The sequence below is a fragment of the Pseudophryne corroboree genome, chromosome 9, assembly GCF_028390025.1.
Source record: "Pseudophryne corroboree isolate aPseCor3 chromosome 9, aPseCor3.hap2, whole genome shotgun sequence".
In the NCBI taxonomy this organism is placed as follows: Eukaryota; Metazoa; Chordata; class Amphibia; order Anura; family Myobatrachidae; genus Pseudophryne; species Pseudophryne corroboree.
The window spans coordinates 82,546,197-82,567,548 of record NC_086452.1 but is presented as its reverse complement, the minus strand read 5'-3'; the positions used below and the strand labels follow the sequence as shown (position 1 = coordinate 82,567,548).

At 46.7% G+C, this 21,352-nt stretch overlaps 1 protein-coding gene across 1 annotated transcript in view; it reads right to left on the bottom strand.

Annotated features, from left to right (window-relative positions):
- BEND5 (BEN domain containing 5) overlaps positions 1-21,352 on the bottom strand; it is a 1,224,740-nt gene that overhangs the window by 1,118,351 nt on the left and 85,037 nt on the right. The gene's annotated exons all lie outside the window — the stretch shown is intronic.

The window sequence follows — 21,352 nt, the reverse complement described above, 5'->3', positions numbered from 1 at the left end:
TACAAGACTGATCAGGTCATACAGGCTATTGAAGAGGTGACAACAATAGACAGAGTAAAATTACTCAGTTGCAAAGACAAGGAAGAAAAAGAGAAACACCACGACAACAATATTCCTTTTATAACGAACTATTCAGGACAAGCCAACCAAGTAAGATACATCATTAAGAAACATTGGCCACTGTTATTAGAAGATGAAATCCTTAATGACATTTTACCAACAGGACCCAAGTTCGTATTTAGAAAAGCACCAGACATCAAGAAAAATCTAGTTCATAACCATATACCTCCACAAGCATTGAAACAAACCAGTATAGATGGAAGCATTCCCAAAAGTGGCTTCTATTTTTGCGGGTTCTGCCAAGGATGCAGGAACGCAAAAATGCGAAGCACACAACCTATTTCAGAATTCACATCACATACCACAAACAAGAAGTACCAAGTGAAAGAAAGATTGACCTGCACCAGCAAAGGGGTCATCTATCTCCTAGAATGTCCATGTAAAAAACAGTATGTAGGGAGGACAGCAAGACCGCTCAAGATACGAATAAATGAGCATATAAGGAATATCAAAAAGGGCTATGAAGATCATAGTCTGTCACGACATTATAAAGAAATGCATAATAGTGAACCAGATACTCTGAAATTCATGGGCATACAAGGAGTACAACAAAACTGGAGGGGTGGAGACTTTTTGCATCACATGAATACCACAGAGTTGAGATGGATATTTGAACTCAAGACTTTTGCACCACAGGGACATAACTTGGATAATGAAGTGAAGGCCATTATTTGCAATCAATGACGCATCCGAGATTAGATTCATACTCACATAACATTAACATATACTAGGCCCTTCCTCCTCTTTTTTCTGCCCCCCATTTGTCCTCCCCTTTCCCCCCCCCCCCCGTCCCTATGGGCAAAGAAAGAGAAAAACGTATTTATATCAATCATATATGAGTCAGCGCCATTAAATACATACAGTTATATGAGGCTGACCATGTCCAATACCACTATATTCCAGTTATGTGACATCCCAATTTCAAGAAAGTAAGCTTTACTCTCAATTAATCATTCACTTTTGGAGACACAATTATGATAATGCAACATGTGTCTAGAACAAGTAATGCATTAGCACATTAACACCTGAGCTTATGCTACTAACAACCATGTTCAAATTGATGTTATGCAGGGAGATTAGGATACACCACCAACAAAGTAAGTAAATTAATATGACCACTAACAATCCATATTGATAAGAAAAAACCTATGGAGTTTCGCCCTCATCCCACACACTGATTACACTCGAAGCTCCAATTCTATGTTTATCTAACATGATTGAGGTTTAGATGGACCAATAGAAACAGAGGAAATCACAAGAAGGCGTACACCGGTGTGTGAACCAATGAGACTGAACCATTCCCCCTTTTTAAAGGGTGAGAGGACCTGTGAACATTACATACGAATCCCTGGAAGAAGACCCCTAGAGGGTTGAAACGCGTTGGGCATCTACTATCCACTACCACACTCATACCGACACCATACAGACAGTACGGGCCGTGGAAATCCTGTAAGACAAAGCCGAGCGGGGGTCACGTGACTCCCCTACCCGGAAGAAGCCATCAGCGACGGAGAGAGACCCGAAGGAGAAGAGGTAAGCCGGTGGGGTGTTTTGTCGAGCCGAATAGCGGAGGAGGGGGGAGAGACAGGTTTAGCAGCTCCGGTCCCGGCGGACGAAGGGCGGTGACAGCTCTCAACAAGCCCACACCGCTAATCGCCGCCAGATCAGTCCCTGTGGTGGCCGGATCTCCCATCACTGTCCGAACCAGGACAGAGTGGGTGAATCCCTTCCCACTGGGCCTGTTTAGTCCAGTGCTCCCTGTCCCCTTACCCTCCCCGCACCAGGCGCACCTTGAACCCCGGGGAAACACCGCAATCACCGCAAGCCAGGTACCATCAGTAGCTCGAGCCAAATAGTCAGCGGGACGCCGCTGACTACTCAATAAGTGACTTTTATTCCATATCATTATTCGGATTTAATATAACCAGCTGGGTCACAGCTAAACAGACTCCCCCTTTTTTTCCTGACTTATATATATATAGTTTTTCCAAGCAATATATATATATATATATATATATATATTTTTTTTTTCCATATATATATATTTTTTTCGTAATATCATTACTTTTTTATCTTTGTTTCCATTCAATCACCCAAAACAATTAATTACCTCTGTTTCCTGGATTGACTGGCTACCATACATCATCAGAACTACAGTCAATTCAATCTGGTTGTGCACCCCAGAACTCTGGTCAAGCATTGGACCATCCCCAACAATATTCCCATCACTACCAAGGACTTTTTCTAAATAGATTGATTTTTATATTTTCTCAATGCATGTACACAAAGTATGCATTTGTGTTCTTTAGTAATAAAACTTTAATATATTTTTCTGAAATTTCGTTTGGTTTCACAGCATCATCATTTACATACTCATATAGGTTGAGCGCTACAAACCATAAATCGTTACTTGTTCCTGTAGGTCAGTCACCCTACTTTGTAAGCAGCTCGCCGAGCTCATCAACCCAGTGCGCTGGTACAACCCCCCTGAAGTAATAATAAATACATATACCTGTCCGGCTGCAGTACTAGTGATATTATATATATATATATATTAATTTCATCTCATTATCATCCAGTCTATATTAGCAGCAGACACAGTACGGTAGTCCACGGCTGTAGCTACCTCTGTGTCGGCAGTCGCTGGTCCATCCATAATTGTATACCACCTACCCGTGTTTTTTTTTTTACTTTCTTCTTGATACATACTACTATAGTAGCTTACTGTAGCAGTCTGCGGTGCTGCTGAGCTGACAGTGTCCAGCAGGTCCGTCATCAGTCATTACATAATAAATATATACCTGTCCGGCTGCAGTACTAGTGATATTATATATATATATATATAAATTTCATCTCATTATCATCCAGTCTATATTAGCAGCAGACACAGTACGGTAGTCCACGGCTGTAGCTACCTCTGTGTCGGCAGTCGCTGGTCCATCCATAAGTATACTAGTATCCATCCATCTCCATTGTTTACCTGAGGTGCCTTTTAGTTGTGCCTATTAAAATATGGAGAACAAAAATGTTGAGGTTCCAAAATTAGGGAAAGATCAAGATCCACTTCCACCTCATGCTGAAGCTGCTGCCACTAGTCATGGCCGAGACGATGAAATGCCAGCAACGTCGTCTGCCAAGGCTGATGCCCAATGTCATAGTACAGAGCATGTAAAATCCAAAACACCAATTATCAGTAAAAAAGGACTCCAAAATCTAAAATAAAATTGTCGGAGGAGAAGCGTAAACTTGCCAATATGCCATTTACCACACGGAGTGGCAAGGAACGGCTGAGGCCCTGGCCTATGTTCATGGCTAGTGGTTCAGCTTCACATGAGGATGGAAGCACTCAGCCTCTCGCTAGAAAAATGAAAAGACTCAAGCTGGCAAAAGCACCGCAAAGAACTGTGCGTTCTTCCAAATCCCAAATCCACAAGGAGAGTCCAATTGTGTCGGTTGCGATGCCTGACCTTCCCAACACTGGACGTGAAGAGCATGCGCCTTCCACCATTTGCACGCCCCCTGCAAGTGCTGGAAGGAGCACCCGCAGTCCAGTTCCTGATAGTCAGATTGAAGATGTCAGTGTTGAAGTACACCAGGATGAGGAGGATATGGGTGTTGCTGGCGCTGGGGAGGAAATTGACAAGGAGGATTCTGATGGTGAGGTGGTTTGTTTAAGTCTGGCACCCGGGGAGACACCTGTTGTCCGTGGGAGGAATAGGGCCGTTGACATGCCTGGTGAAAATAACAAAAAAATCAGCTCTTCGGTGTGGAAGTATTTCACCAGAAATGCGGACAACATTTGTCAAGCCGTGTGTTGCCTTTGTCAAGCTGTAATAAGTAGGGGTAAGGACGTTAACCACCTCGGAACATCCTCCCTTATACGTCACCTGCAGCGCATTCATAATAAGTCAGTGACAAGTTCAAAAACTTTGGGCGACAGCGGAAGCAGTCCACTGACCAGTAAATCCCTTCCTCTTGTAACCAAGCTCACGCAAACCACCCCACCAACTCCCTCAGTGTCAATTTCCTCCTTCCCCAGGAATGCCAATAGTCCTGCAGGCCATGTCACTGGCAATTCTGACGAGTCCTCTCCTGCCTGGGATTCCTCCGATGCATCCTTGCGTGTAACGCCTACTGCTGCTGGCGCTGCTGTTGTTGCTGCTGGGAGTCGATGGTCATCCCAGAGGGGAAGTCGTAAGCCCACTTTTACTACTTCCACCAAGCAATTGACTGTCCAACAGTCCTTTGCGAGGAAGATGAAATATCACAGCAGTCATCCTGTTGCAAAGCGGATAACTGAGGCCTTGACAACTATGTTGGTGTTAGACGTGCGTCCGGTATCCGCCGTTAGTACACAGGGAACTAGACAATTTGTTGAGGTAGTGTGCCCCCGTTACCAAATACCATCTAGGTTCCACTTCTCTAGGCAGGCGATACCGAGAATGTACACGGACGTCAGAAAAAGACTCACCAGTGTCCTAAAAAATGCAGTTGTATCCAATGTCCACTTAACCACGGACATGTGGACAAGTGGAGCAGGGCAGGGTCAGGACTATATGACTGTGACAGCCCACTGGGTAGATGTATGGACGCCCGCCGCAAGAACAGCAGCGGCGGCACCAGTAGCAGCATCTCGCAAACGCCAACTCTTTCCTAGGCAGGCTACGCTTTGTATCACCGGTTTCCAGAATACGCACACAGCTGAAAACCTCTTACGGCAACTGAGGAAGATCATCGCGGAATGGCTTACCCCAATTGGACTCTCCTGTGGATTTGTGGCATCGGACAACGCCAGCAATATTGTGTGTGCATTAAATATGGGCAAATTCCAGCACGTCCCATGTTTTGCACATACCTTGAATTTGGTGGTGCAGAATTTTTAAACAAACGACAGGGGCGTGCAAGAGATGCTGTCGGTGGCCAGAAGAATTGCGGGACACTTTCGGAGGACAGGCACCACGTACAGAAGACTGGAGCACCACCAAAAACGCCTGAACCTGCCCTGCCATCATCTGAAGCAAGAAGTGGTAACGAGGTGGAATTCAACCCTATATATGCTTCAGAGGTTGGAGGAGCAGCAAAAGGCCATTCAAGCCTATACAATTGAGCACGATATAGGAGGTGGAATGTACCTGTCTCAAGCGCAGTGGAGAATGATTTCAACGTTGTGCAAGGTTCTGCAACCTTTTGAACTTGCCACACGTGAAGTCAGTTCAGACACTGCCAGCCTGAGTCAGGTCATTCCCCTCATCAGGCTTTTGCAGAAGAAGCTGGAGACATTGAAGGAGGAGCTAACACAGAGCGATTCCGCTAGGCATGTGGGACTTGTGGATGGAGCCCTTAATTCGCTTAACAAGGATTCACGGGTGGTCAATCTGTTGAAATCAGAGCACTACATTTTGGCCACCGTGCTCGATCCTAGATTTAAAACCTACCTTGGATCTCTCTTTCCGGCAGACACAAGTCTGCTGGGGTTCAAAGACCTGCTGGTGACAAAATTGTCAAGTCAAGCGGAACGCGACCTGTCAACATCTCCTCCTTCACATTCTCCCGCAACTGGGGGTGCGAGGAAAAGGCTCAGAATTCCGAGCCCACCCGCTGGCGGTGATGCAGGGCAGTCTGGAGCGACTGCTGATGCTGACATCTGGTCCGGACTGAAGGACCTGACAACGATTACGGACATGTCGTCTACTGTCACTGCATATGATTCTCTCCCCATTGAAAGAATGGTGGAGGATTATATGAGTGACCGCATCCAAGTAGGCACGTCAGACAGTCCGTACTTATACTGGCAGGAAAAAGAGGCAATTTGGAGGCCCTTGCACAAACTGGCTTTATTCTACCTAAGTTGCCCTCCCACAAGTGTGTACTCCGAAAGAGTGTTTAGTGCCGCCGCTCACCTTGTCAGCAATCGGCGTACGAGGTTACTTCCAGAAAATGTGGAGAAGATGATGTTCATTAAAATGTATTATAATCAATTCCTCCGTGGAGACATTGACCAGCAGCAATTGCCTCCACAAAGTACACAGGGAGCTGAGATGGTGGATTCCAGTGGGGACGAATTGATAATCTGTGAGGAGGGGGATGTACACGGTGATATATCGGAGGATGATGATGAGGTGGACATCTTGCCTCTGTGGAGCCAGTTTGTGCAAGGAGAGATTAATTGCTTCTTTTTTGGTGGGGGTCCAAACCAACCCGTCATTTCAGTCACAGTCGTGTGGCAGAACTTGTCACTGAAATGATGGGTTGGTTAAAGTGTGCATGTCCTGTTTATACAACATAAGGGTGGGTGGGAGGGCCCAAGGACAATTCCATCTTGCACCTCATTTTTCTTTCATTTTTATTTGCGTCATGTGCTGTTTGGGGAGTGTTTTTTGGAAGGGCCATCCTGCGTGCCACTGCAGTGCCACTCCTAGATGGGCCAGGTGTTTGTGTCGGCCACTAGGGTCGCTTATCTTACTCACACAGCTACCTCATTGCGCCTCTTTTTTTCTTCTTTGCGTCATGTGCTGTTTGGGGAGTGTTTTTTGGAAGGGCCATCCTGCGTGCCACTGCAGTGCCACTCCTAGATGGGCCAGGTGTTTGTGTCGGCCACTAGGGTCGCTTATCTTACTCACACAGCTACCTCATTGCGCCTCTTTTTTTCTTTGCGTCTTGTGCTGTTTGGGGAGTGTTTTTTGGAAGGGCCATCCTGCGTGCCACTGCAGTGCCACTCCTAGATGGGCCAGGTGTTTGTGTCGGCCACTAGGGTCGCTTATCTTACTCACACAGCTACCTCATTGCGCCTCTTTTTTTCTTCTTTGCGTCATGTGCTGTTTGGGGAGGGTTTTTTGGAAGGGCCATCCTGCGTGACACTGCAGTGCCACTCCTAGATGGGCCAGGTGTTTGTGTCGGCCACTAGGGTCGCTTATCTTACTCACACAGCTACCTCATTGCGCCTCTTTTTTTCTTCTTTGCGTCATGTGCTGTTTGGGGAGTGTTTTTTGGAAGGGCCATCCTGCGTGACACTGCAGTGCCACTCCTAGATGGGCCAGGTGTTTGTGTCGGCCACTGGGGTCGCTTATCTTACTCACACAGCTACCTCATTGCGCCTCTTTTTTTCTTTGCGTCATGTGCTGTTTGGGGAGTGTTTTTTGGAAGGGCCATCCTGCGTGCCACTGCAGTGCCACTCCTAGATGGGCCAGGTGTTTGTGTCGGCCACTAGGGTCGCTTATCTTACTCACACAGCTACCTCATTGCGCCTCTTTTTTTCTTTGCGTCATGTGCTGTTTGGGGAGTGTTTTTTGGAAGGGCCATCCTGCGTGCCACTGCAGTGCCACTCCTAGATGGGCCAGGTGTTTGTGTCGGCCACTAGGGTCGCTTATCTTACTCACACAGCTACCTCATTGCGCCTCTTTTTTTCTTCTTTGCGTCATGTGCTGTTTGGGGAGTGTTTTTTGGAAGGGCCATCCTGCGTGACACTGCAGTGCCACTCCTAGATGGGCCAGGTGTTTGTGTCGGCCACTAGGGTCGCTTATCTTACTCACACAGCTACCTCATTGCGCCTCTTTTTTTCTTCTTTGCGTCATGTGCTGTTTGGGGAGTGTTTTTTGGAAGGGCCATCCTGCGTGACACTGCAGTGCCACTCCTAGATGGGCCAGGTGTTTGTGTCGGCCACTAGGGTCGCTTATCTTACTCACACAGCTACCTCATTGCGCCTCTTTTTTTCTTTGCGTCATGTGCTGTTTGGGGAGTGTTTTTTGGAAGGGCCATCCTGCGTGCCACTGCAGTGCCACTCCTAGATGGGCCAGGTGTTTGTGTCGGCCACTAGGGTCGCTTATCTTACTCACACAGCTACCTCATTGCGCCTCTTTTTTTCTTCTTTGCGTCATGTGCTGTTTGGGGAGTGTTTTTTGGAAGGGCCATCCTGCGTGACACTGCAGTGCCACTCCTAGATGGGCCAGGTGTTTGTGTCGGCCACTAGGGTCGCTTATCTTACTCACACAGCTACCTCATTGCGCCTCTTTTTTTCTTTGCGTCATGTGCTGTTTGGGGAGTGTTTTTCGGAAGGGCCATCCTGCGTGCCACTGCAGTGCCACTCCTAGATGGGCCAGGTGTTTGTGTCGGCCACTAGGGTCGCTTATCTTACTCACACAGCTACCTCATTGCGCCTCTTTTTTTCTTCTTTGCGTCATGTGCTGTTTGGGGAGTGTTTTTTGGAAGGGCCATCCTGCGTGACACTGCAGTGCCACTCCTAGATGGGCCAGGTGTTTGTGTCGGCCACTAGGGTCGCTTATCTTACTCACACAGCTACCTCATTGCGCCTCTTTTTTTCTTCTTTGCGTCATGTGCTGTTTGGGGAGTGTTTTTTGGAAGGGCCATCCTGCGTGACACTGCAGTGCCACTCCTAGATGGGCCAGGTGTTTGTGTCGGCTACTAGGGTCGCTTAGCTTAGTCATCCAGCGACCTCGGTGCAAATTTTAGGACTAAAAATAATATTGTGAGGTGTGAGGTATTCAGAATAGACTGAAAATGAGTGGAAATTATGGTTTTTGAGGTTAATAATACTTTGGGATCAAAATGACCCCCAAATTCTATGATTTAAGCTGTTTTTTAGTGTTTTTTGAAAAAAAACACCCGAATCCAAAACACACCCGAATCCGACAAAAAAAATTCGGTGAGGTTTTGCCAAAACGCGGTCGAACCCAAAACACGGCCGCGGAACCGAACCCAAAACCAAAACACAAAACCCGAAAAATTTCAAGTGCACATCTCTAAATTACAATCAAGAAAAATGACTGTCATCTTAATCAAAATGCTGTTAATTCCACAAAAAATATGACTACAGGATAAGCTATATCTATTCAAAGTTAAAGTAACCATACTTTGTCATGAATACAATCCTTCATTAAATTTTGGATCTTATCAACATTTAAATTAAACTATTGTTGAGTGGGAATTAAAATTACTGAATTACTGGAATTATATCATCCATTCATTAATTTAGGTGACCCCTAACAATTGTCACCTAAACAACTACCTAGGTTTGCCTGATGGTAGTGCCGGCACTGTGATTAATCCTTTATTCAGGGGCTACTAGGGAAACCCATTGACAGATCTCTGCTAGAGAACCTTCCAAACCTGGGTAACCAGTGTGATCTATCTTGCCTTTGTTTCTCCAGAAAATTCTTTAAGATCTGCAAGTGTAGCCCAACAAGGGCCTGATTAATAGGTGGACGCAGTAGCATCTGTGTGTCACCCGTATGCAATGTTATACAAATGCCACTACAATTCCCCACCCCTACAGTACATCCGTGTATATGAATGTGCTAGAGATGTGGCCAGACCCCAGCGTTTTGGATTTAATTCATTATCGTCTGTTGGTTTTTGCAAAACCACCCTCAAGTGTTTCGGGTTCGCTTTATGGTTTAAAAAAAACAAAAAAAAAACAACGATATTCCTGATGAAAAAATATAGACAAAATCCATAAAAACAGCTAAAATCATGTCATTTTTGCCATCCGAAAATGTTAATTCACAATTAAAATATGATTCCGATCCACGGAAAGATATGAACCGGTACTCGGTTCGAATCGGATCTCCTTGAGAGATCCACAGCGGGCTTTGGTTTGGATCCACAAAATTCAGGCAGATTCGGATTTCTGAAGAACCGAACCGCACATCTCTTGAATGTGCAAGGACTGAGATGCCCACTTTCAGCATCTGTCAATGCTGTTATATCATCTGGTGCGACTTTAGACGCCACAATCGGTTGCACCATGGAAACTTGCACCACCCTATGGCAGGTCAAGATTCTTCTTCTGAGAATGGCCTACACTGTGACTGATTGAGCATCTGTGCACGCAAACACTTCAACGTCATGTCCTGAACACTCCCATAATACTCCCATGAGACGGGCCATCTCCGTGCATCTCTTTACCCACGCCCCAGTCACTGCCCAGGAATGCTCAGAACTTTTCCAAGACATTTCTGATTTGCTGCATCTCAATCACAACAGCCACGTTATGTGTGCACACTGAGTACCGCTTGTGTTTTAAGAGTTTTTATGGATTTTCACGTGGGAGCAGTAGCAAAAAAATCACTAAATTCTGTAAACATCGTCATCACATTAGACTGTGGGGGAGATGTAATGAAAAGTATAGAAAAGTGAGCCAGTGGAGAAGTTGCCTATGGCAACCAATCAGCTGCTACATATAATTTTATAGAATGCACTTGGTAAATGTTACTTCAAAGCTGATTGGTTGCCATAGGCAACTTCTCTACTGACTCACTTCTCCACTCTTATCACTGCTTCATTCATCTACCCCTTTGAATCAAGCCCAGTGTATCTCTTAAGATAATTATGCTAAGTGGTCATTAAGAGAATGCATGCACAGAAATGAATACTTTTTTTTTAACAACACAACAAGAGTACATTACATCCAACAATTCACCAATATAAAATCCCGGCAAGTATCCTCAACTGAGTGTTTCCAGCTGCAGATACTGGTCCGCTGAGAAGACTCACTGTTCTATAAATGCTAATTAGGAATTTTCACATGACTCCACTGAAAGACTTCAGGTGATGAGTGGTCAGTAGTTACGTTTAACACATAATCTCAACTCATAGCACAAATGTCCCCACGCATTAATGGGCTTGCTGAATAGTGAAGAGTTATAGATTTGCTATCCCCACAAGGAGTATTTGCAAACTCCATTTAATAGGTCAGCTGGCCCCATACAGCAACTTGCCTCTCTTTGTAGTTGGGAAGAGTTTGCAAAGTTAGCCCGGTGGCTGTCAGACTGTCTCGCTTGCTTGGTCTGATTACAGGAGAAAGGCTGCAAAGCCCCCCCCCCCCCCCCCCCTCGTTACCAACTTTAATCAATCAAAAACTTTATTGCAAAAGCTGACAAACGGGAAACTGTGCTCATTCAGCTTTGAAAGAGAAGGACGGCCTGTCAGTTTCCCACAAGACTCTTACTAAACTTTTCTTTTCTCTTTTGTAAAATGTGCTTTTTCTTTAGAATAAAAAAATATATAACCAATATATAGGTATGGAATCTACTATCCGTAACTAGTGATGAGTGGGTTCGGTTCCTCGGAATCCGAACCCCCCCCCCAACTTCACCCATTTTACACGGTTCCGAGGCAGTCTCGGATCCTCCCGCCTTTCTCGGTTAACCCGAGCGCCCCCGAACGTCATCATCCCGCTGTCGTATTCTTGCGAGATTCGTATTCTATATAAGGAGCCGCGCGTCGACGCCATTTTCACTCGTGCATTGGAGATGATAGGGAGAGGACGTGCAGCGTTCTCTCAGTTGTGTTCAGTGTGCTGCAAATATCTGTGCTCAGTGTGCTGCAAATATCTGTGCTCAGTGTGCTTGCAAATATCTGTGCTCAGTGTGCTGAAAATATCTACGTTCTCTGCCTGAAAAACGCTACATATCTGTGCTGCATTGTAGTATATAGTAGGAGGACAGTGCAGAATTTTGCTGACCAGTGACCACCAGTATTATATCAGTACGGTACAGTAGTCCACTATTCTACCTACCTCTGTGTCGTCAAGTATACTATCCATCCATACCTGTGGTGCATTTAAGTTTTGCACAGTATATATAGTAGGAGGATAGTGCATAATTTTGCTGACCACCAGTATATAATATATAGCAGTATGGTACAGTAGTCCACTGCTCTACCTACCTCTGTGTCGTCAATTATACTATCCATCCATACCTGTGGTGCATTTAAGTTTTGCGCAGTATATATAATTGGAGAACAGTGCATAATTTTGCTGACCACCAGTATATAATATATAGCAGTACGGTACAGTAGTCCACTGCTCTACCTACCTCTGTGTCGTCAAGTATACTATCCATCCATACCTGTGGTGCATTTAAGTTTTGCGCAGTATATATAGTAGGAGGACAGTGCATAATTTTGCTGACCACCAGTATATAATATATAGCAGTACGGTACAGTAGTCCACTGCTCTAACTACCTCTGTGTCGTCAAGTATACTATCCATCCATACCTGTGGTGCATTTAAGTTTTGCGCAGTATATATAGTAGGAGGACAGTGCATAATTTTGCTGACCACCAGTATATAATATATAGCAGTACGGTACAGTAGTCCACTGCTCTACCTACCTCTGTGTCGTCAAGTATACTGTCCATCCATACCTGTGGTGCATTTAAGTTTTGCGCAGTATATATAGTAGGAGGACAGTGCATAATTTTGCTGACCACCAGTATATAATATATAGCAGTATGGTACAGTAGTCCACTGCTCTACCTACCTCTGTGTCGTCAAGTATACTATCCATCCATACCTGTGGTGCATTTAAGTTTTGCGCAGTATATATAGTAGGAGGACAGTGCATAATTTTGCTGACCACCAGTATATAATATATAGCAGTATGGTACAGTAGTCCACTGCTCTACCTACCTCTGTGTCGTCAAGTATACTATCCATCCATACCTGTGGTGCATTTAAGTTTTGTGCAGTATATATAGTTAGAGGACAGTGCATAATTTTGCTGACCACCAGTATATAATATATAGCAGTACGGTACAGTAGTCCACTGCTCTACCTACCTCTGTGTCGTCAAGTATACTATCCATCCATACCTGTGGTGCATTTAAGTTTTGCGCAGTATATATAGTAGGAGGACAGTGCATAATTTTGCTGACCACCAGTATATAATATATAGCAGTACGGTACAGTAGGCCATTGCTATTGATATATTACTGGCATATAATTCCACACATTAAAAAATGGAGAACAAAAATGTGGAGGGTAAAATAGGGAAAGATCAAAATCCACTTCCACCTCGTGCTGAAGCTGCTGCCACTAGTCATGGCCGAGACGATGAAATGCCATCAATGTCGTCTGCCAAGGCCGATGCCCAATGTCATAGTAGAGAGCATGTAAAATCCAAAAAACAAAAGTTCAGTAAAATGACCCAAAAATCAAAATTAAAAGCGTCTGAGGAGAAGCGTAAACCTGCCAATATGCCATTTCCGACACGGAGTGGCAAGGAACGGCTGAGGCCCTCTCCTATGTTCCTCATGACTAGCGGGTCAGCTTCACATGAGGATGGAAGCACTCATTATCTCGCTAGAAAAATGAAAAGACTTAAGCTGGCAAAAGCACAGCAAAGAACTGTGCATTCTTCTAAATCACAAATCCCCTGTCACAACTGAGGGCCTGAGCTGACGGGAGGCAGCCTCAGTTGTAGGGGCTGAGATGTACCGGAACCTGGGAGGTTGTATCAGACCCCTGGACATGTAAGTAACATGAATAATAACTGCCCGAAGGCGTGACCACGACAACTTGGATAAAAGTCAATGATGTTTATTATGACAACTCCGCAACACAGCAGCAGTAAAAGAAAACGTAAAAGTCAGCAAATAATAAATACAGTTCCTGGGTACTACAGGATGGCAGGAGCCACAGGGCACTGGTAGTGTGAGATAGTTCTTATAATCTTCTAGATGGAAAGTCCTTACCAGGCCCGACTGTAGCAATGGAGATAACCCAGGATTGTGCCAGCTGATGTTCCAGGAAAAGCTGGGTTGCTGAAGGTAAAACAGCTGCTGTGGATACTGGCTGGAACCAGACTGTTGTTAGCACGGAGTGGATACTGGCTGGAACCGGTTAAATAATAGATGAACTTGGGAGCGATGAAATATGAACTGAAATGTAGAACTTGAGAGCGGAGAAATAATAATACCGGTGGAGAGTGGTAAAGTGTAGAAAGGACACCGGCCCTTTAAGGGAAGCTGTACTCTGCTGGAAGCTGAGCTGGAAGCAGGTAATGCTGTAGCTGGAAACAGATGAATCCACAATGGATTGGAGAGTCAGGCTACACCGCAGGTGGAATGCTGGTGCGGGTCTCTATGGTGGAAGTCTTGAGACAGGAGCTGGAACCTGGAAGACAATCACAGGAGAGAGACAAACAGGAACTAGGTTTGACAACCAAAGCACTGACGCCTTCCTTGCTCAGGCACAGTGTATTTATACCTGCAGCAAGGAAGGGATTGGCTAGGCAATTATGCAGATTAACAATACTGACAACAGATTGGAGGAAATGATCAGCTGACAGAATCCAAGATGGCTGCGCCCATGCAGACACTTGGAGGGAAGTTTGGTTTGTAATCCATGTGGTAATGAAAACAGTAATGGCGGCGCCGGCCACTGGAGACAGGAGACGCCAGGCTGACAAGTGCACATCCAACCACGCGGACACAGCGGAGGCCGTGGCTGACGTAATCGCCACTCTGACACTCTGCATGCAGAAGCTCAGGGACGGCGGCGGAGGCCGCGGGAGACGCCATGCCAGATGTAATAAGGCGTTACTGTGACAGCGTCTCAGAGAGACAGGAGAGGATGCAGGAATGTGAACATTAGGATAACAGATGGGATCCGGTCCTGGAGCGCTGAGCCAGCCTTAGGAGGCATCTGATGGGTAAGAAATGGCGTCCAGATACCCGGATCGTGACAGCACCCCCCCCCTTTAGGAGTGGCCCCAGGACACTTCTTTGGCTTTTGAGGAAACTTGGAATGGAATCTCCGGACCAAGGCAGGAGCATGGACATCAGAAGCATTGGTCCATGAACGTTCCTCAGGGCCGTAACCCTTCCAGTCAATAAGATACTGTAGTTGACCGTAACGGTGACGTGAGTCCAGGATCTTGGCCACTTCATACTCAACGCCTCGTTGAGTTTGGACTTTCGGAGTTGGAGGAAGTGAGGAATGAAACCGATTCAAGATCAGCGGTTTCAACAGGGAAACATGGAATGTCCTGGGTATTTTTAAGAAGGGAGGCAACTGGAGTCTGTAAGCAACAGGATTGATGACTTGTTCAATCTTGAACGGACCGATATAGCGAGGTGCAAACTTCATACTGGGAACTCTTAACCTCAAATTCTTCGTGGATAACCATACCCGATCACCCACCTTGAGAGCAGGAACTGCTCGACGCTTCTTATCCGCAAACTTCTTGTACCTGAACGATGCCTTGAGCAGAGCTGATCGTACGCTCTTCCAGATATTGGCAAACTGATGCAAGGTGATATCCACTGCGGGAACAGAAGTTGCTGGAAGCGGTTGGAACTCAGGGACTTTAGGGTGGAATCCAAAGTTGGTGAAGAATGGTGTTGAAGAAGATGAAGAATGATACTGGTTGTTATGACAGAACTCGGCCCAGGGAAGTAATTGAACCCAGTCATCTTGAGAGGAGGACACATAGATGCGGAGGAAGGCCTCCAAGTCCTGATTCACCCTCTCGGTTTGACCATTGGTCTGAGGATGGTAAGCCGTGGAAAACTTTAGCTTGACTTGGAGGACTTGACATAAACTTCGCCAGAATTTGGCTGTGAATTGAACTCCTCGATCTGAGATAATTTCTTCAGGAAGACCGTGGAGTCGGAAGATCTCTTGTATGAATACTTGAGCCAACTTGGAAGCTGACGGAAGACCGGTGAGAGGAATGAAGTGTGCCATCTTGGTGAACCGGTCAACTACCACCCAGATGGTATTGAACTTGTTGCACATGGGTAAGTCTGTAATGAAATCCATCGACAAGTGGGTCCATGGTCGACGGGGAACGGATAGTGGAACCAGTTGCCCCGCAGGCGACTGGCGGGATACTTTATGTTGGGCACACTTTGGGCAAGATGCAATAAACTCCAAGACGTCTTTTTTCAGAGTTGGCCACCAATAGGACCTAGAGATAAACTCCAGGGTTTTTTGGATACCTGTATGTCCGGCAAAACGGGAAGCATGGGCCCAATGCATGAGCTTCTTCCTTAGCATCGGCTTCACAAAACTTTTCCCTGATGGGGGCGTAGAGTCCATCCCTACCGTGGAGAATGCCAACGGATTTATAATAGGATGCTTGTCTGAAGACTCTGACTCATTTTCTTGCTCCCATGAGCGGGAAAGGGCATCGGCCTTGCGATTCTGAGAGCCCGGACAGAACTGGAGTTTAAAGTCGAACCTGGAAAAGAAAAGTGCCCATCTGGCCTGACGAGGGTTGAGACATTGTGCGCCCTTCAGGTATAAAAGGTTCTTGTGGTCTGTAAGTATGGTGATTAAATGAGAAGCTCCCTCCAACAGATACCTCCACTCTTCTAGAGCGAGCTTGATGGCTAGCAACTCCTGGTCGCCAATGGCATAGTTGCGCTCAGCTGGGGAGAACTTCCGGGAGAAGAAACTGCAAGGATGTAAATGGCCATCTTTAGCCCTCTGAGATAACACCGCTCCTACTCCAACGGAGGAGGCATCCACCTCTAGGATGAAAGGAGAGTCGATGTCAGGCTGTTTCAGGACAGGCGCAGAGATGAACCTCTGTTTTAAAAGATGAAAAGCTTGCATGGCTTCTTCAGACCACTTGGACGGGTTAGCACCCTTCTTGGTGAAAGCAGTAATAGGCGCCACAATGGTGGAAAAGTCTCGTATAAACTTTCGGTAATAATTGGCGAACCCTAAGAACCTCTGGAACCCTTTGAGGGTTAAGGGTACCGGCCAATTCTGAATTGCTTGTAGTTTCTCAGGATCCATCTCTAGTCCGGAACCGGACACAATGTACCCAAGAAACGGAATGGACTTGACTTCAAAGACGCATTTTTCTAATTTGCAATAGAGATGATTGACACGGAGACGGGACAGAACCTCTTTAACCCAAAAACGATGTTCCTCTAAATCGTTGGCAAAAATGAGGATATCGTCTAGATAGACCACGACATGACGGTATAGAATGTCTCTGAAGATTTCATTGACAAAATGCTGGAAGACAGCTGGAGCATTGCTCAATCCGAAGGGCATGACGAGGTACTCATAATGTCCGTCACGGGTGTTAAAGGCGGTCTTCCACTCGTCACCCTCACGGATCCGGATGAGATTGTATGCACCTCGCAAGTCCAGCTTTGTAAAGATGGTAGCTCCGCTAACTCTGTCAAAGAGCTCAGTAATCAGGGGTAAAGGATAACGGTTCTTGATGGTAATGTCGTTCAAACCTCTGTAGTCGATGCTCGGCCGCAGACCACCATCTTTCTTTTTTACAAAAAAGAAGCCTGCGCCGGCTGGGGAAGAAGAAGGTCGAATGAACCCCTTTGCTAGGTTCTCTTTAATGTATTCCTCCATAGAATGCGTCTCAGGCAGAGACAACGGATAAGTTCGGCCTCGAGGTGGAACCTTCCCTGGAACGAGATCAATCGGGCAGTCCCATTCTCTATGAGGAGGAAGGATATCAGCAGAAGCTTTACTGAACACATCCGTGAAATCTTGATATGGAGGAGGTGGAACATCAGACGACCTGGGGGAGGAAGAACAGACAGGCAATACTTTAAACAAACATGTCTCTGCACAGGAGGAACCCCATGCCAGGATTTGCATAGTCGTCCAATCAATTGTAGGATTGTGAAGACGGAGCCATGGAAGGCCCAGGACCACAGGATGTGTGGCTCTTGGAATCACTAAAAGTGAAATAAGTTCGGAATGAAGAACTCCCACTCTCAGACGAACTGGTAGAGTCCTTAGAGCAATAACAGTATCAAAAATTTTACTGCCATCCACGGCAGTTAAGGAAAAGGAGGAAGGAAGTCTCTCGGTGGGTAGGGACCACCGTTTAACATAGGCTTCAGTAATAAAGTTCCCAGCTGCTCCGGAATCAAGGAGGGCAATGACGTTCCGATAACGTTGAGCAACTTGAAGCGAGACTGGGAGATTACAATCATGAGGAGATGGAGAGGAGATCATTACTCCTAGCCGGCCCTCTCCTGGGCGAGCTAGGGTTTGGAGTTTTCCCGGACGTTCGGGACAGGCATTGATGGTGTGAGACGGAGCTGCACAGTAAAGACAAAGAGACTCAGAGAGGCGTCTTCGGCGCTCAGCAGGAGTTAAACGGGAACGGCCGATTTGCATGGGCTCATCTTTAGATGGTGACATTTGACGAGGAGGAGGAGCAGAAGATTTTGGAGCAGATGATCTTCCACGCTCAGTTGCTCTCTCTCTGAAACGTAAATCAACTTTCGTGCAGAGTGAGATTAGCTCATCTAACTTAGAAGGTAAGTCTCTGGTAGCTAACTCATCTTTAACACGCTCAGATAAGCCATGCCAGAATGCAGCATACAGGGCCTCGTCGTTCCATGCCAGTTCGGATGCCAGGATCTGGAACTGTATCAGATATTGTCCTACAGTACGTGACCCCTGGCGTAAACGGAGAATCTCGGATGAAGCCTGAATGTTGACACGAAGGCAGTGTAGGAAGATAGCAGGGTGTCGGACCTCTCCCATAACGGTGATGCCCAATCAAGGGCTGAGCCACTGAGAAGAGAAATAATGTAGGCAATTTTTGTACGGTCACTGGGAAAATTGCCAGGTTGTAGCTCAAACTGAATCTCACACTGGTTGAGAAATCCCCTGCAGAATCTTGGAGATCCGTCAAATTTTGCTGGTGTTGGAAGATGAAGACGTGGAGCAGAAATGGGTAAGGTGGGTGGGGTTATAACTGGAGTCACTGTGGTTGACGCACCAGATGCGCCTGATCCACGGAGAGTTGTCTGAATCCCATCCAGCCGAGTAGAGAGATCCTGGAGACAGCGGATGATGTGGCCCTGTGCAGCCTCCTGATGTTCTAGTCGGGCTGCCAGTTCTTGCATCGGCCTGGCCGCTTGATCCTGGTCTCCGGCTGGATTCATTAGGTCAGTGCTTACTGTCACAACTGAGGGCCATTTCCGACACGGAGTGGCAAGGAACGGCTGAGGCCCTCTCCTATGTTCCTCATGACTAGCGGGTCAGCTTCACATGAGGATGGAAGCACTCATTATCTCGCTAGAAAAATGAAAAGACTTAAGCTGGCAAAAGCACAGCAAAGAACTGTGCATTCTTCTAAATCACAAATCCCCTGTCACAACTGAGGGCCTGAGCTGACGGGAGGCAGCCTCAGTTGTAGGGGCTGAGATGTACCGGAACCTGGGAGGTTGTATCAGACCCCTGGACATGTAAGTAACATGAATAATAACTGCCCGAAGGCGTGACCACGACAACTTGGATAAAAGTCAATGATGTTTATTATGACAACTCCGCAACACAGCAGCAGTAAAAGAAAACGTAAAAGTCAGCAAATAATAAATACAGTTCCTGGGTACTACAGGATGGCAGGAGCCACAGGGCACTGGTAGTGTGAGATAGTTCTTATAATCTTCTAGATGGAAAGTCCTTACCAGGCCCGACTGTAGCAATGGAGATAACCCAGGATTGTGCCAGCTGATGTTCCAGGAAAAGCTGGGTTGCTGAAGGTAAAACAGCTGCTGTGGATACTGGCTGGAACCAGACTGTTGTTAGCACGGAGTGGATACTGGCTGGAACCAGTTAAATAATAGATGAACTTGGGAGCGATGAAATATGAACTGAAATGTAGAACTTGAGAGCGGAGAAATAATAATACCGGTGGAGAGTGGTAAAGTGTAGAAAGGACACCGGCCCTTTAAGGGAAGCTGTACTCTGCTGGAAGCTGAGCTGGAAGCAGGTAATGCTGTAGCTGGAAACAGATGAATCCACAATGGATTGGAGAGTCAGGCTACACCGCAGGTGGAATGCTGGTGCGGGTCTCTATGGTGGAAGTCTTGAGACAGGAGCTGGAACCTGGAAGACAATCACAGGAGAGAGACAAACAGGAACTAGGTTTGACAACCAAAGCACTGACGCCTTCCTTGCTCAGGCACAGTGTATTTATACCTGCAGCAAGGAAGGGATTGGCTAGGCAATTATGCAGATTAACAATACTGACAACAGATTGGAGGAAATGATCAGCTGACAGAATCCAAGATGGCTGCGCCCATGCAGACACTTGGAGGGAAGTTTGGTTTGTAATCCATGTGGTAATGAAAACAGTAATGGCGGCGCCGGCCACTGGAGACAGGAGACGCCAGGCTGACAAGTGCACATCCAACCACGCGGACACAGCGGAGGCCGCGGCTGACGTAATCACCACTCTGACACTCTGCATGCAGAAGCTCAGGGACGGCGGCGGAGGCCGCGGGAGACGCCATGCCAGATGTAATAAGGCGTTACTGTGACAGCGTCTCAGAGAGACAGGAGAGGATGCAGGAATGTGAACATTAGGATAACAGATGGGATCCGGTCCTGGAGCGCTGAGCCAGCCTTAGGAGGCATCTGATGGGTAAGAAATGGCGTCCAGATACCCGGATCGTGACATCCCCAAGGAGAGTCCAATTGTGTCGGTTGCGATGCCTGACCTTCCCAACACTGGACGGGAATAGGTGGCGCCTTCCACCATTTGCACGCCCCCTGCAAGTGCTGGAAGGAGCACCCGCAGTCCAGTTCCTGATAGTCAAATTGAAGATGTCACTGTTGAAGTACACCAGGATGAGGATATGGGTGTTGCTGGCGCTGAGGAGGAAATTGACAAGGAGGATTCCGATGGTGAGGTGGTTTGTTTAAGTCAGGCACCTGGGGAGACACCTGTCCACTGCCAACTAAATCCCTTCCTCTTGTAACCAAGCTCCTGCAAACCACACCACCAACTCCCTCAGTTTCAATTTCCTCCTTAGACAGGAAAGCCAATAGTCCTGCAGGCCATGTCACTGTCAAGTCTGACGAGTCCTCTCCTGCCTAGGATTCCTCCGATGCATCCTTGAGTGTAACGCCTACTGCTGCTGGCGCTGCTGTTGTTGCTGCTGGGAGTCGATCGTCATCCCAGAGGGGAAGTCGGAAGACCACTTGTACTACTTCCAGTAAGCAACTGACTGTCCAACAGTCCTTTGCGAGGAAGATGAAATATCACAGCAGTCATTCTGCTGCAAAGCGGATAACTCAGGCCTTGGCAGCCTGGGCGGTGTTAAATGTGTTTCCGGTATCCACCGTTAATTCACAGGAAACTAGAGATTTGCTTGAGGTACTGTGTCCCCGGTACCAAACACCATCTAGGTTCCATTTCTCTAGGCAGGCGATACCGAGAATGTACACAGACCTCAGAAAAAGAGTCACCAGTGTCCTAAAAAATGCAGTTGTACCCAATGTCCACTTAACCACGGACATGTGGACAAGTGGAGCAGGGCAGACTAAGGACTATATGACTGTGACAGCCCACTGGGTAGATGTATTGCCTCCCGCAGCAAGAACAGCAGCGGCGGCACCAGTAGCAGCATCTCGCAAACGTCAACTCGTTCCTAGGCAGGCTACGCTTTGTATCACCGCTTTCCATAAGAGGCACACAGCTGACAA